The sequence below is a fragment of the Topomyia yanbarensis genome, chromosome 3 (genome assembly GCF_030247195.1).
Source record: "Topomyia yanbarensis strain Yona2022 chromosome 3, ASM3024719v1, whole genome shotgun sequence".
In the NCBI taxonomy this organism is placed as follows: domain Eukaryota; kingdom Metazoa; phylum Arthropoda; class Insecta; order Diptera; family Culicidae; genus Topomyia; species Topomyia yanbarensis.
Window position 1 is genome coordinate 396,419,384 of NC_080672.1, and position 15,789 is coordinate 396,435,172.

The window sequence follows — 15,789 nt, forward strand, 5'->3', positions numbered from 1 at the left end:
TTGAACACACGCGCGACGGTAGAAAGATAAATAAATAACAATTAACTGCGGACCGTAAAAACACGTCTATACACAAAGGCGTTCGATTATCGATTGGTGAATCTTACTAAGAGGTGTTAGTGATATCAGAATAAATCGACTTGCTTTCGTCATACCGTTCGTTCCGCCCCATAAAATCATGTGAACGCTATTACGTTATTATTTTTGCTTTACATCGTTAGCAAACAGTGTGATCTTACACACCAATTTATATCACATTGCACTCGAACAGGTAAGACAGTCTGCTGTACGCGAGCCGTGATATTCTTCTTCTCAGGGGCGGCGAAACACTTTATGCCCGAGTGGGTAGAAAGCATCATGTTCGTTTATGCAAATGGAATTGTGATACATCGATGTTTTCAAATGTGTGTAGTGCGAGATACATGCATTGTGCATCTAAATTTTTTGAAATGGTTCAAAATTTCGAGAGGGTAATTACCTACTCGGTTATTTTCGAGTGGGTAGTACTACCCATACTACCCACGCTTTCCGCCGGCCCTGGCTCATTGACAGGTCTCGTGTTCGATTGGTATGACACTGACAGAGAAATGGTAAACAAACAATAGACGTGTCGAGTCTTTATCCAGAGGGATTCAGCGTCGTTAGTTTCGATAACCCCAACAATCTACGATAGGAACTATTTTGAAATTCAAGATGGCGACTTCAAGTTGAGCAAAATTTTCTATAATCTATTATGACAATATAACAAAGAATTTAATTCCTATTTGCTTTTAGTGGGTTGAAACTAAAAAAATACTTACGCCCAATTTGCAATTTGCAGTCGTGATTTCGCCCTTCAGCAACAACCACTTGCGAAAGGGCTAAACCGTGAACATAATTTGCAGAAGGGCACAGTAAATGGGCTAAACTGACTCTGTCTTGCTGGGTAGGGCTGGGTAAATGGGCGAGCTTGACAGTATACTTTTTAATAGGGCTCAGCAAATGGGCGCATATAAACCTTTTCTTCGAATTTCATGAAAATATTGAAATATTCGAATGTTTATGTGCAATAACTATCGAGTAGACATGATCATAGTCGATATTGCTTATCATTTATATAATAGAACTGCAGCTTAAAGAATAATTTTGTGAATAATATGTGGTTTTGTCTAAAAATGTAAGTTTAGCATTTATATTCCATATGAGAAGAAGGGCCTAAGTCGAAATCTCGAAGAAAATGCATGTTTCGCCGCTTTGTTTTCTTTAATTATAAATCGAACTAAAAACCATTTTAACTAATTTTCACCTCAATCTTGTAGTATTTTCGTCGCATAATGTCATAATAGCGAAAACACAGTTTGTTTACATTTGCGATTTAAGCCCTAATGAAAGATCTATGTCGAAGTGCGCGTGTGACGGAAGCAAAACAAAAGTAGGGGAAAGTGGTCGGTTGCCGGCACTGGTCGGTTGTTGGCACCCCTATGTAGTTTTTGACAGAATCCAGACACGGACATTCTGATAAATATTATTAAATATATATCTAAACCAAAAGTCGCCATCTTAGATTTCAAAATGGCTTCAGACATTGACTTCGTTAACTACTCGTCAATTTAATTTTAGAAATGCTAATAAATATTGATGAGGTTATAGTGACTTTATATAAAGCAAAAGTCGCCATTTTAGATTTAAAAATGGCTTCAAACATCGATATCCGTCATGTATTCGTCAACCCTGCTCCAGAATTATCCAATTTTTATTAGTAATAATTAGCTAAGAATATGTAAAATTATAAAACTTCATCCTGCGCTGTATGAACTCAAGCTGTTTTTACGAGTTTGATTCGTAAAAAAGGGTTCGTTATTTCCAATTTAGTTCGTTAAAAAAGTTACGTAAATTGAATATTGCGACAAAAAGAGTTCGTAAATGGAGGTTTCAGTGTATTTTGATGATTTCTGAGTATTCGGTGTTAACAGTTGTACTAAAACTTTGTTTAACCGTGATTTTAGGCAAACGAATGTTATATCGAAGTTATCGACGTGTCTTGGCAATTTATCTTGCCGTACTCAGTGAAAAAGTCAAGTGTACCAACTATTCCCTACAGTCTATCCAAATACACCGAAAACCCGTTTTTATCAGCCCTTTTGGTGTATTTTTGGTTGACCAAATGGGGGCAACGACAACACATATTTATTTATATCCTTTAATAAACTGAAGCTGATAAAATGTTCAACATTATTACCTGGCTGGGTGAGGAAATCGGTTCGAAAAGCTGACAAAAACTGGCTGATAAAAACGGGTTTTCACTGTACCACAATCCCGTGAAGCATTGCTAAAATTAATAGTCTCGACGAGCAATCAATCAATTCCAGAGCGCGCTGAAACCGTTAGCAGGCAACCAGCGAACCAATCAATCCATGCTGCCATCAAATACATTTCCTTCAACAACTTACTTCAAAAGAGTTATCAAATATACATGTTAGTTTTCAAATTTGTGAACCGTGTATCAAAAGTGGAGCTTCCGATTGAAAATATCGTGGTCATTCTAGCGACACAAATTCGGTTCATCAATATTCTAGTCGGGGAAACGTCACGGTATGGATAGATACGCAGATGTAAACAGCAGGCAGACGGCGTTGCATCGAAACCCGGTGCAATCTTCTAGGATCAAAGTTTGATTCTCAGTCGACCGAGAATTGTTTAATAGCTACAGTGAAACTCCGATTTTGTCAGTATATTTAATCCGAAAAAACTGATCACGTGACAAAAAAAAATTTAGTCGATATAAATTGGTCGGTGTTAAGTCAGACTAAGTCGCAAAACATCAAAAAATGAGATAATTATAGCATTGGATAAAGAATTTCGTCAGCTATATTCGACTCTTGCCAGATTTGAAATATGTAACAATAAACAAGAATTATGGCAAAAATTAATTTCCAATCATAATGTAAAGGATGCTGCGATTCAAACTTTAAACTCATTTTTCTCGAAATCAATATTTTGTCACTTAGTCCGGTCTGACTTAACACCGACCAATCACAATATGTTGTATAATTCAATGTATACAAATGATTCATCTCGCTCGATACAAATCACGTTCGATGCCATGTGGTTCACACACCAAGCCAAATTCGCGCAAAACCTCTGTTGACGAAATTTTTTTTATCTAGATTAGTAATGGCATTTGCGTTTCGACTTTGTCCCATCAGAATCCGACACTAACTTAAAGATAGGACTAAGCTAGCGCGCGATTTGTGCTAACTCCAAATACAAAAACACCATTTGTGTTTCTGAGAAAACCCCTAGTCTTGCGTGATGTTCAACAAGAAGTGTTTTCGTTTTTGAAACTAGCGTCAATTCAGCGCTAGCTTACTTCTGTCACTAAGTTAGTGTCGAATTCTGATGAGACGAAGTCGAAAGGCGAATTCTATAATAATTTTAATTATAGATTATGTGCCCTTAAGACGCAAATGTGGATCAAAATAATATTCTCCTTAGTGAAGAAAAAATTGTTTTTGCTCAAAAAATGTCTCCACTAAGGATAAATATGCTGCACCTTTTCACCACCGAGAAATATGTACCAGAAATGATTGATTTGTTAATTTTTTGCGTAAGACGACTGCTTTAAGTATTATTAACACAATAATAGATAAAATCGAGTCTCAATATTGCCAGCAAAATCACTGTACAACACGATTGAAGGTCGAAACCCAATTTAAATTTAGTCTAATTTAGATCGAAAAACAAATTGAAAGGCCATTATATTTTACTGCAACTGTTATTTTCAGAGTTGGTGCAAAAATTCAAACCCCCACAAAGCTTTCAATTTTATGACTAATAATTTTCGTCGGTTGGTAGAAAAATATAATGAGTTTTAAAACAACATATAAAACCGTACACAAACTTTCAAGGGAATAGCGAGCCCAATTCCTGCGCAACTATAGTCAAAAGTTAATTATCGCTCTTTGATCGCAGTTTTTTTTATCTGCAATCATTTGAGACCCACTAACGAACGCCCATACGTCAGTCAGTCAGGTCCTTCGTGACATCGGAAAATGTTACAGCACTTTTACCATCCAGCTGCGGCGGCACGGATTGATGGCGACAGTCAGGAGGTATGTGCTGTACATGCCATCAACACTCTGAGGGCAAAAGCTAAACAGCAAACAGTCGTTCTTACGATGGAAATTTCTGTGCACACTCGCATAGGTATATGTATAGTATAGGGCTAGTATTCCAAGACGGAAAATAGCAACGGCGACGACAACGAGGACGACGAATTGTTGCCAAAAGCAGAACAAGTGAAAAACATAAAACCTGACACTAGTCGATTTTGCGCACTTTATTCAATTTTTAAACAGTTTGCCTTGTTGTTTGCTATGTAACTGTACCGGCCTCCATCCACTATTCACTATACTCAAAAAAGTCATTCAATCGAGTTCTAGCTCGTTGTCGATACTTCGCATGTGGATGGGCTATTCAGTATACAGTGGCCATTGGTTGGTCAAAACCACAACAACCTATTTTGCGAGGAAATTTTCGATGGGCCCTCTTCAGTTATCATGGATGTGATATGCATCGATACTTCCAACTGTATATTAAGTTATTAAACATCATCACTCATATGAGCAAATTGTTTCGGTGGAGTCTGCACATTGTTAAACATAGTTTGGAACTCAGCTTTCAAATGGTTCAGACGTACATGTGGCGAAAGTTTTGCTGTACCATGCCATATGTTCAGATTCTACAATTTAATTCATTATGTTTTCTCCAGGGCATTTTTGTACATAATAAAGAAAGTTCTAATTTGTGCATGAGGGGCACAAATGACAACCAACTTTGGGACAGTTAGACGATAAATTCAAACAATTTACACAACATATGAGAATAAACAGAAAAACATTGTTAGACGTCCCTGGTCGCTGCACGGTTCGTGCACTACTCACTTGTTTCTTTTTCAATCCTAATTCGGAGAACTATTGACCCAAACCGACATCTTATAGACGAATTTCGCGCCAACTCGAACAAATGTTGGCAGCGCCCTCTCCGATTTTAATGAAACTTTCTGTACGTGAGAACTTTGTCACAAAAAGCCATTTTGCATACTTTATTTTTTCCAAAAATTATCTACACTGTCTTTTGAAAAGGGTCAAACTTTTTTAACCAATTTTTTTCAAATGGCTATAGTCTAAAAATAACAAATCCTACAAAAAATGTTGCAGGAGTGATTTTCACAAATTTTGAATAAAAATATTGAAAAATTACTTCATAGACTGCTACACTGAAAAAAATCGATTTTAAAAATTTTAAGTCGATTTACAAAAAAAACCTTATCTTTGACTTGGATGAAATTTTGTTCCAAAATAGGTAATTATGTTCCCCTGCCGTCAAAAATTGTCAAAGTTGGGCACATTCAAGGAAAAAAAGCTATTCGAAAAAAACATTTACTTGTCTAAACTGAATTTTTTTGCGGTGTATTTTTATCGAAAACTAAACCAATGAAAGTCATAATCATCTCCGAATCCAATTTCCTAACTGCTAGTTGCCTGATACATGCAAAAAGTACTAGTAACGAATTTGATATAGTATCTCGGACTGGACTGGAACGAGGCCGAAGGGATTCGTTTAACGGAGATTTGGTACTAGAACACTTTGCGCACGACCAGACAACATGTTCAATATCGCGATAACCGCCACCACAAGCGCGGGGACCGCTCTCAACGACCTCAATACTCCTGTTAAGGGCCTTCTACGTATAATGATTGTACATGACCCGAGATATCACCCGAATGAAGTCACCAACCAAGACTTGGACCAAGGTTTGTTGATACCTTTGGGATTCCTAAATTTCCAACGCTCCACGAAATTACCCGAAATGGAGGACTGCGAAAACATTCTAACTAAGGTAATCTGCTATGATTTTTTCAGATAAAGTGCTTAAAAACTGCCACGTTTTCCTCAGGAAATAAAAAAAGAGTGCTTTTCATGCTCCATCGAACGGAGAGCCTCCTGTAACTGTAACGATGTGGGCTTGGTCGTTGATAGGTAAATATAAAACCATAAATTTTGTGGGAAGAATGTTGGCAGCACAGCCTCTTTTATGATTGCACTCACCACTATTATAATAATAATTAGCATAAAAGCGATGCATAGCTGTCATCATATGACGGACGTTCCGTGTATTCCAATCACAAGATGAATCGAATACACAACGTAGGACCTAGCCACCAGACGAAACATTGTTTCTCTGATGATTGGTCCGTTAATCCGTCGACAGACCGGTGCCAATAATGGCGTATTTCAGCTTCCATCATGTTTTTCATTTGCATTTGTAGCGTCGCGTATATTGGGAAAAATTCGGGCGATCCGATGTTCAAAAGCCTCTTTCGAGTTCAATTCTAATTTATTTTTGTAGGTTAGGAATCGGCGTGTTAGTCTGTTGTTTAATAAAGAACTCCTGTATGTTCTCTTCTTCCGACGTTTCGGTCCTTATTGGACCGTTCTCAAGGAATCGAAACTTTGGTGTTCTCTAAGTTCAATTCTAAGCAATCTCTGCCCAGCACGAGGTAGGATACTGTTCATGGTTGTTCGCGTCGGGTAATCGTTTCGTCTGACCTTTAATTGTAATGCAAATCCATTGTGTAAAACCTGGGGGAAAATGTAGAAACTGAAATATAAGAACACTTGGGGTTTTTGATGTACCATGTAGAAATTCTTGCTAGTTTCTAAGATTACCGAGACCAGAACCATTCACTTCGGTTTTGTAACAGCACCCTTCAAGGGACACTCTCAGGCCTTTACGAGGAAGCTTAGGAGAGAAAACTGATTTTCCTCTTTCGGAAATTTATAGTCACATTAGAAGATATTCACACAATGGAATGGTCACTGACCATGCATTGGTCAGACTCTCGCTCTTTAGTGTACAAGGAAACATAGAAATTAGTCGTCGTCGGTGGCGTAGCGCTCTTTTGCATTATCGGAGCGTTCCTTAATAGAATGTTTCCTTTTTGTCCCCACATAAATTATATGCATTTTCCACAGCGTGCCTTGTTTCTACAATAAGTTGCTATAGGCCCAATTATTTGCAACAACGGAAGCTTATGCCTCGCGCTACAAAAAGCGAACAGGTAGACTAGCCCCGCCCAAAAGATCAAAGTTTGGAAGAGCAGATGCGGCAAAAGGTACGAAATGAGGCTGATGGAAAATAAGTTGTTTTCCACTACTCCTTGATTTTTTCCTGAACGCAATTGCTTGCGAACCAAAATTTTCACTGGCTGAAACAATAGGTTCTTGTAGGACCGAACTCCATACTTCGCAATTAAGGCCCCTGTTGGAGACAACACCATCAATCTCTACTTCCCGGGTGGGTACATAGACAAGATACTTCTTCGTACATGGCCAAGTGGTATTTAGTTAAATCTCGCATATATCGATAGTGTTAAATGTCTCATCTTTGCCCTCATTCAAATTTGTTATGAATATATAGCAAATTCGTTACTGATACTTTTTGCAGGTATCAGGCAACTAGCAGTTGGGAAATTGGATTTTGGGATGATTATGACATTCATTTGTTTAGTTTTCGATAAAAATACACTGAAAAAATAAATTCAGTTTGGACAAGGAAAAGTTTTTATTTTAAATAACTTTTCTTCCTTAAAAGTGCCCAACTTGAATTTTTGACGGTAGGTAGAGAACATAATTACCTATCTTGGAACAAAATTTCGTCCTAATCAAAGATGGTTTTTTTGTTGTAAATCGACATTAAATTTTTAAAATCGATCTTTTTCAGTGTAGAAGTCTATGAAGAATTTTTTCAATATTTTTATTCAACAATTTAACTAATTTTGTGTAAATCACTCCTGCAACATATTTTGTAGGATTTGTCATTTTTAGACTATAGCCATTTGAAAAAAATTGGTTAAAAAAGTTTGACCCTTTTCAAAAGACAGTCTAGATCATTTTTGAAAAAACGATGTATGCAAAGTGACTTTTTGTGACAAAGTACACGTACAGAAAGTTTCAATAAAATCTGAGAGGGTGCTGTCAACTCTGAATACGATTTAGCGCGAAATGCGTCTTAGAGGAATTCCACGAAGATCCGTCCGAAAATCATTAAAATCGTGACCGACCATCTTAGATTCCGATGAAACTTTGCACGTTTCACCGTCATGGAAGACTAAATATTTTCCACAGGTAATAAGATTATTTTGACTCAAGAGCAACTTTTCAAAAGGGCGTAAACGTTTCTACATGCATGAATTTCAAAAAAATTTTGTTCGATTAATATATTTTATACAGCAAAACTATCCAAGAACGAGTTACAGGGAATGAATACTTCTGTCTGAAAAAAATATACACTGAAAAAAGTGTTGTGTCATTTTTCAAAAAAAAAACAAAAATTTATGATAAAAATTTAAATTGCGAAAAAACCCATTTTTTAAATTTTTTATATTTTGTTACCAAAAACCTAAAGAGAAAAGAAACATTTTTAATGTGATTGCATGATGGAGAAAAAATCGGTAAAATTTTTTTTCTAACAATAACTTCGTTCATGTTTTTAAATTTCATACTAATTGACATACAAAATTGTAATTTTATTACAGAATATAATTCTAAGCACCATATAAAATCAAAATGCATTTAGTAAAAATCTTCCAAAATGCGATAGATTTCGAGATATTTGAAATTTTGCTCCTTTAAAAACAATTAATTCGTGTAATTATGCTCTTTTTAAAAGTTATTCGCGTTACCCCATCATAAAATGTGAAAAATTTAATGTTTCTCGTTTTAAAGACGTAAAAGCAACTTTTTTAGTGTATTTGGATCATGGAGAAGCTTTCAATAAAAAAGTTTTCCTAACAACAACTTTTGACATATTTTTATAATTCTTACTATTTGCAGTCAAAAATACAATTTTCTTTTTGAATATGATTCTAAACGCCATTTTAAATCGAAATGCTCTTAACAAAAATTTTCTAAAATGTAGTAGTTCTCGAGATATTTTAATTTTTGTTTTAACAACACAATTATTTTGTTTTATTACGACCTTTTCATAAATTAGTCGCGTTTCTCCATCAACAATAATAGGTTTTTCAAAAGGTCCGTAAACTTTCCTGCAACTTTCTCTTTGACATCTAGGCGATATTGTGAAACATTTGAAAGTTACATGAAAACAACCAAAATATGATTCAACTATATAGTTTAATCATCAGACCCTATTGTTGACATATATTTTGGTTGCTTTCATGTAACTTTCAAATGGTTTACAATATCGCCATCATGTCAAAAAGAAAGTTGCAGGAAAGTTTACGGGCCTTTTGAAAAATCTATTATTGTTGATGGAGAAACGCGACTAACTTATGAAAAGGTCGTAATAAAACAAAATAATTGTGTTGTTAAAACAAAAGTTAAAATATCTTGAGAACTACTACATTTAAGAAATTTTTTATTAAGAGCATTTCGATTTAAAATGGCGTTTAGAACCATATTCAAAAAGAAAATTGTATTTTGACTGCAAATAGTAAGAATTATAAAAATATGTCAAAAGTTGTTGTTAGTAAAACTTTTTTATTGAAAGCTTCTCCATGATCCAAATACACTAAAAAAGTTGCTTTTACGTCTTTAAAACGAGAAACATTAAATTTTTCACATTTTATGATGGGGTAACGCGAATAACTTTTAAAAAGGGCATAATTACACGAATTAATTGTTTTGAAGGAGCAAAATTTCAAATATCTCGAAAACTATCGCATTTTGGAAGATTTTTGTTAAGTGCATTTTGATTTTAAATGGTGCTTAGAATTATATTCTGTAATAAAATTTCAATTTTGTATGTCAATTAGTATGAAATTTAAAAACATGTACGAAGTTATTGTTAGAAAAAAAATTTACCGATTTTTTCTCCATCATGCAATCACATTAAAAATGTTTCTTTTCTCTTTAGGTTTTTGGTAACAAAATATAAAAAATTTAAAACAATGGGTTTTTTCGCAATTTAAATTTTTATCATAAATTTGTTTTTTTGAAAAATAACATAACATTTTTTTCAGTGTATATTTTTTTCAGACAGAAGTATTCATTCCCTGTAACTCATTCTCAGATAGTTTTGCTGTATAAAATACAGTAATCGAACAAAATTTTTTTGAAATTCATGCACGTAGAAACGTTTACGCCCTTTTGAAAAGTTGCTCTTGTATCAAAATATTCCAATTGCCAGAGAATATCATGGCGATTCATACAGTGAACACACTTGCAAAGTTTCGTTCGAATCGGCGATGGTCATATTTTGCGGTCGGCCGGTTTCTCATGGAATCCCTCTATAACAAAATCACTCTTTTAATCAAAAAACTACATAAAATCATTACTCGGTTACACGAATGTATTATATTATTTTAAATAAAACGATACATTTTCGAATTCTTCGGTTTTCCCGGGAAATTGCTTTTTTACTTCCCGAGTCCCGGGATACGGAAAGCAGTCGAGAAATGGAAACTCTACACTTAACGTCTATATGGTGGTCAAGCCAACTGCCATATACTGATGAGACAAAATCGAAAAAGTTAAACCCAACTGGCACTTCAGCACAAATTGTTTACACCGACTTTTCTACTTAGGGTGAGTTAACAATAGACGAATAGAATGTTATACACATAAGCACGAAATCTCTTGCCCAATAACAAATATGAATCATACTTTTATACTCAATTAAATAGGATTTTGTTTGGTCAAGCAGGATTCTATTTGAGGAATTTAAGCAAAATTAAATAAATCCATTAACTCGAATCAACGGCTTTTTTTTACCTAAAGCACAACCTATCTATTTATAACTTATATAAATGCATAAAAATCATGTAAATTATATGAATGTAAATTCAACGCTTGTGATTGGAAACCCAATATGTTAAATTAGAAATTTAATACTAACTAAGATAAATGTAAACAAATAAAATATTTCTTGAAAAATGCAATCTGGATAGTATTTAGTTCTTCTACAGGTCTGTTTTATGTTAAACAAGCTCTGTACGGACATTCCAAACACTATTGTAAAATAAATACAGAAAAATAGCAAATCAAGCGTTCGCCATATTTATAACCTCATTATTTTGAGCCGACATAATCAAAAACAATGTTCACACGTTCGTTTGCCGTTGATGCCTAATTCGATTTTAGCGCCTACTAATTGGCACCGAGCGTGCCTTCGACAACATCGTTTGAGGTTATGTCCAGCATTTGATCGGAGCGCTACCGTTGGTTGTAACAGCGCCAGTAATGCTCCGGATAATAGCGTATAGTAGCAAAGTTTGATTAAAGTTGGACCACCGCCAAATATTATGTTGATTCTGGCTTGCCCTAAGCTTCCGAAGAAGATATATAGTTCCTTTTTGCTACGTCGTCGTCGTAGTCGTCCGAAAGGTTCTGTTCTTCAAAGAGCCTTCAACTCCCAAAGAACACTGTCTCTCTAACGACTCTGCCTGGTGTTTCGTCCGCTACCGCTGCCGTCTCTGTTTATAAAGGATGGTCCGAATAACCGTTGCTATAGTTGTGCGCTACACAAAAGTGCTGTTTGAATCTGAAAAATATGCGCTTCACTATCTTTGCTTTCGATAGTCGATGCACTATCAAATTCAAGTGTAATTTTTTTTATTACATAAGAGCCTTTTTTCTATGCGGTTCATATCACTGATAAAAATTCCGAAACGGCCACTACAAAAAAGGTTTCAATTTGGCGCCTTGAAAAATCACTGTTTTTTAATCTTCCTCGCATCTGTCAGCTGAAATCGGCGAAGGGTGATTGATCTCCCACGTAGTAAATACCTTCTTCGTGCATTGCAACATGTGCAACTTTTTTCTCTCTTCTTTTACATAATCACACCTATCCACATCTCATCACCATCATCATCGCCATCATTGCCATCATCGACATCAACACCCCCACAATCACCGTTAGTTTGACAACCGCTGAAGAAACCATATGATTCACGCCTCCACTACTGCAGTGCCAGTGTCACCGCACCGCGGAGAGTTCCCGACGCGTGATTTTTATTTTCTCACAAAGAAGCCGACAATGACGACGACGACATTCCCGAACTACGTCGTCGCGACGCTCACACCAGCTGCGTAAGACATCAGCTGCATCCGTAGCAAAACTTCCGCTGCCTTCCAGGCACCAACAGTAATTCAATTTCCTTCCCGATTCGCACGCAAAACAGTCGAAAAAAGTCGAATCCCCATCAATTTTGACAGGAAATATCCCAACTTTTACTTGAAACTTAAATCACGCACGAATAGCCGAAACACACACACTCTCCCCGCGTAACTCCCACTGCGGCTTGCGGTAGGCCGCCACCAGGGCGGGCAGGAAACAAATTCCACACGGTGGCACTTGGCTGACTTGGCGGTCGATTCCGTTGCTGCTGTGCCACACACTGTGATTCCTGCTATTGGAATTGGAATTGCTGATTTGCCTCGGTATGCCACGGAACGACCGGAACGCGTGTGCTTCTTTGGTCAAGTGTCTGCTAGAACTGAGCGAGCCGAGCTGGCTCTGAATGCGGCTTCTGGAAAAACGTCATCGTCGCCGACAATGGGACGATGACGGGTGGAACCCTTCACAGCCCGCACCTCACGAGCCTCCGCGGTGCCCTTCGGTTTTACCGTGTGTGCTGCAACCGAGCGAAAAAAGGGCTACTACTAGTATATACTACTACATTCGGGAAAAAAAAGGCTCCACCATACCACCTATCCGGTGTGAAGGGCCGAACGGCAGAGCAAAGAGCGAGTGAGAGAACGAGTGCGCGCGAAAAACTCCTCACCGTCTCTACTTTGCGACAGTCGGTTTGAGGGAAATTGGCAAACGAGCCATTTTATTCGCGCTCACGGATTCGGTTCGGGTCGATTCGCGTTCTGCGACCTCAGCCGTCATTATGTTGTAACTTTGGTAGGTATAGGTACATACTCCAAGGCTCAAGCTCCGAGCGCCGATGATGATGTGCTTTGCGAGAATGGTGTTCGCTCGGAAAAGCCATTGAATTTACGATTTTACTGTCGGCAATATTTTCCTTCAAAGGTTCGGTTCGAGGCTCGATGGCTGTTCGGATTCTGATGAGCTCACCACACCGGCGGTGCATTGGTGTTGTATTTACGTGTGTTCTATGTGCGTTAGTGAATACAGCTAGTACGTTACATCTTACCGAACTTCGGGTTCCCTTCTTTTGGTTGGTATGCAAACAATGAATGGTGTGACGTGATAACTGCGCCGGGAAGCAAGATGTTAAAAAGGGAAACTTCTGAATGGTGTTTGCAGTCGATGAAACTTGGGCAAATGGCAGTAGTTACCCCTGAATCGATACATCAGCTCTATCGGAGCAAAGATTGTTTCGTTCGATATTGAACGAAATAGTGGAAATTATTTTGGGGCTTTTCCAGCTGGATAGCCACAAAACAGGGATGTGTGGGATAAACGATTTGTTTAACTTCGGCCAAAATTCGTAACATCCTTGATTTTTTTTTCAAATTAGCCCGTTCATTCTATTTTCTAACGGTATTTATTATGAAAATGCCTTTTGCAAATTGTATTTTTAACATCACTTTTGTGCATACAAAGGTCCTCATTTTTGCAATCTACAAAAAAATTAGATAGAAACATTTTCTAAATTGACAAAAACGTCAATCTACTGAAAACAATGGTAGTATTGTGAGTATGACTGATTCCTCTACGGTGCGGCCTTATCCAGTGAATTTGGTTATTTCTGGGTGGCGATCAAATTTAATGTAGTAGAATTTTCAAGGATATCTTTAAGACAATTCTGGTGCAACAAATGGAGCTTTAAAAGAGACTATTGGACATTGGTAGTTAGTGACATTTGAAAAGAACCGCGCGTCTCCATAATTTTTATTTTCCTAAAAAGCAGTTAGATTGGAGCTGATCTTTTCTGTTCTTTTTTTACTGATTCCGAGTTACATATGCTGACGGCAGGACTGCTCGTTCTACACGCTACCTATTTTATCTCCGAAGGCCGGCGGAGTTTTTGCTGGGTTCTTGCGGGTGAGGGTTATGGATTGCTGAGGCTTTAGGCCGATGGAAGTTTTGCGAAGTTATGCCGGTAACACTAGTTTACAACATAAAAATAATAGTCTGGACTTCAATATTCGAACACCTTTTCTGATGTAAAATTGCGTGCTGAATCCAAAAATGAGGTTCAAAGAATTTACAGTAGGACAGTTTGCGAGTTACAATGAAAACATGAATTGCTCCTTTAAAATTAAAAGTACGTTCAGTAAAATCCAAATATCTTTGGTTATAGTGCATCGATATGAAATATTATTATGTTGAATTAAAGGTAATTGAATGCACTTTTGATCGTTAGAATATTTTGTTTTAAAGCGACTACTGGTTCTGACGTCATTTACGAATCTATTGAACTTTTTCTTAATTTTTCGTCATTTTTTGAAGAAAAATGAGCGTGTGATCAATATTTTCGGCAAGAAACAACAATCCTAAAAATTATATTTTTATGGGAAATTAAAGCCTGCTAATAACCAATAAAAACAAGCCATTGTTGGGTCGAATCCTAAGAAAATTGCGAAAGTTATTCAATTTTTTGGAAAATGGCAATTTTTGCGTTTCTGTCTCGATTCTAATTTTTTCTGGGGCTTGTTTAATAATATATGAGGGACTCCCTGTCAGAATTCTGTTAAACAAGTAAATGGAAGAATTTTGAAAGAATTTAATGTGGGGAACTCGTTTATCCAAATGATTAAAGACTTCTGATAACAATAATTTCAGCATCAATGAAATTATAAGTCATCGAATGATTGGTATGCAATACTGCGTGTAATATTTACATGTGTATTATATTAAATAACACTCTTATGATACAAAATTTGTTGTAAGCTAAACCCGCACACGATATAAAATTCGTGTTTTGAAAGCTGCTAGCTGCTCAACTAGGTTTTGTACAATGTTAATATGTACAAATTATACGAATCCGTAGAAATATGTGATACTACATACGTCAAGTATTATAACATTAATAATTTGTAAAACTTTTAATTTGTGTTCCTTCCTAGAACATCCAGCAGTTCGTGTTTTTAAACTATATAGGACATCGAACAAGACTTTTTTAGGTCTAAAATATCAGAATCTGAACTTAAGAATGATTTGAAGAACGTAGAATATTTTGAAATTGCACTTAGATGTTTTACGCAATACATTGTAGTAGTTTGAAGTTTTGTGAACCACTACAGTAAAATCGGTACATCGTAGAAGCCAATGTAAATCCAATACGATTTCAAATTACAAACTTCTAGACGTTTTAATAACGTAAAATAAATTAGAACAAAACGTGACGAAATAGGTGGATAAGTCACCTTTCGTTAAACTAGTGCCCGAATTTAGCATTTTGCACCATGATAAGCTTCCGATGTGTGTATCAAGGCATTGTACAACGTATTTTCTACATATACGATTCTGTATGACACATGTAAATATTATGCGTATTATTAATGCCAAATTTTTGATGACATTACTCCACTGAGCCTGAAATTATTGTTATCAGAAATCTTTAATCATTTTGATGAACGAGTTCGAATATTACCTTACATAAAATTCTTTCAAAATTCTTCCATTTATTTGTTTAACAAAATTCTTACAGAGAGTCCCGCATATATTATTAAACAAGCTCTAGAAAAAATTGGAATCGAGACGGTTCAATAAGTTTACCCAGAGAATCACAAAAATTGCCATTTTACAAAAAAATTAATAACCTTCGCAATTTTCATAGGATTCAAACTAACAAGTGCTTATTTTCAATG

General features: G+C 36.3%; 1 protein-coding gene across 7 annotated transcripts in view; it reads right to left on the reverse strand.

The window, feature by feature from the left end:
* The window catches only part of LOC131693080 (potassium voltage-gated channel subfamily H member 6), a 457,523-nt gene extending 445,035 nt beyond the window's left edge, over positions 1 to 12,488 (reverse strand). For all 7 annotated transcript variants that reach the window (XM_058980601.1, XM_058980599.1, XM_058980603.1 and 4 more), the window contains exon 1: positions 11,791 to 12,488. The gene's annotated coding sequence lies outside the window, so the exon portion shown is untranslated. The remainder of the gene's footprint in view (positions 1 to 11,790) is intronic.
* Between the last annotated feature and the right edge of the window lie 3,301 nt (positions 12,489 to 15,789).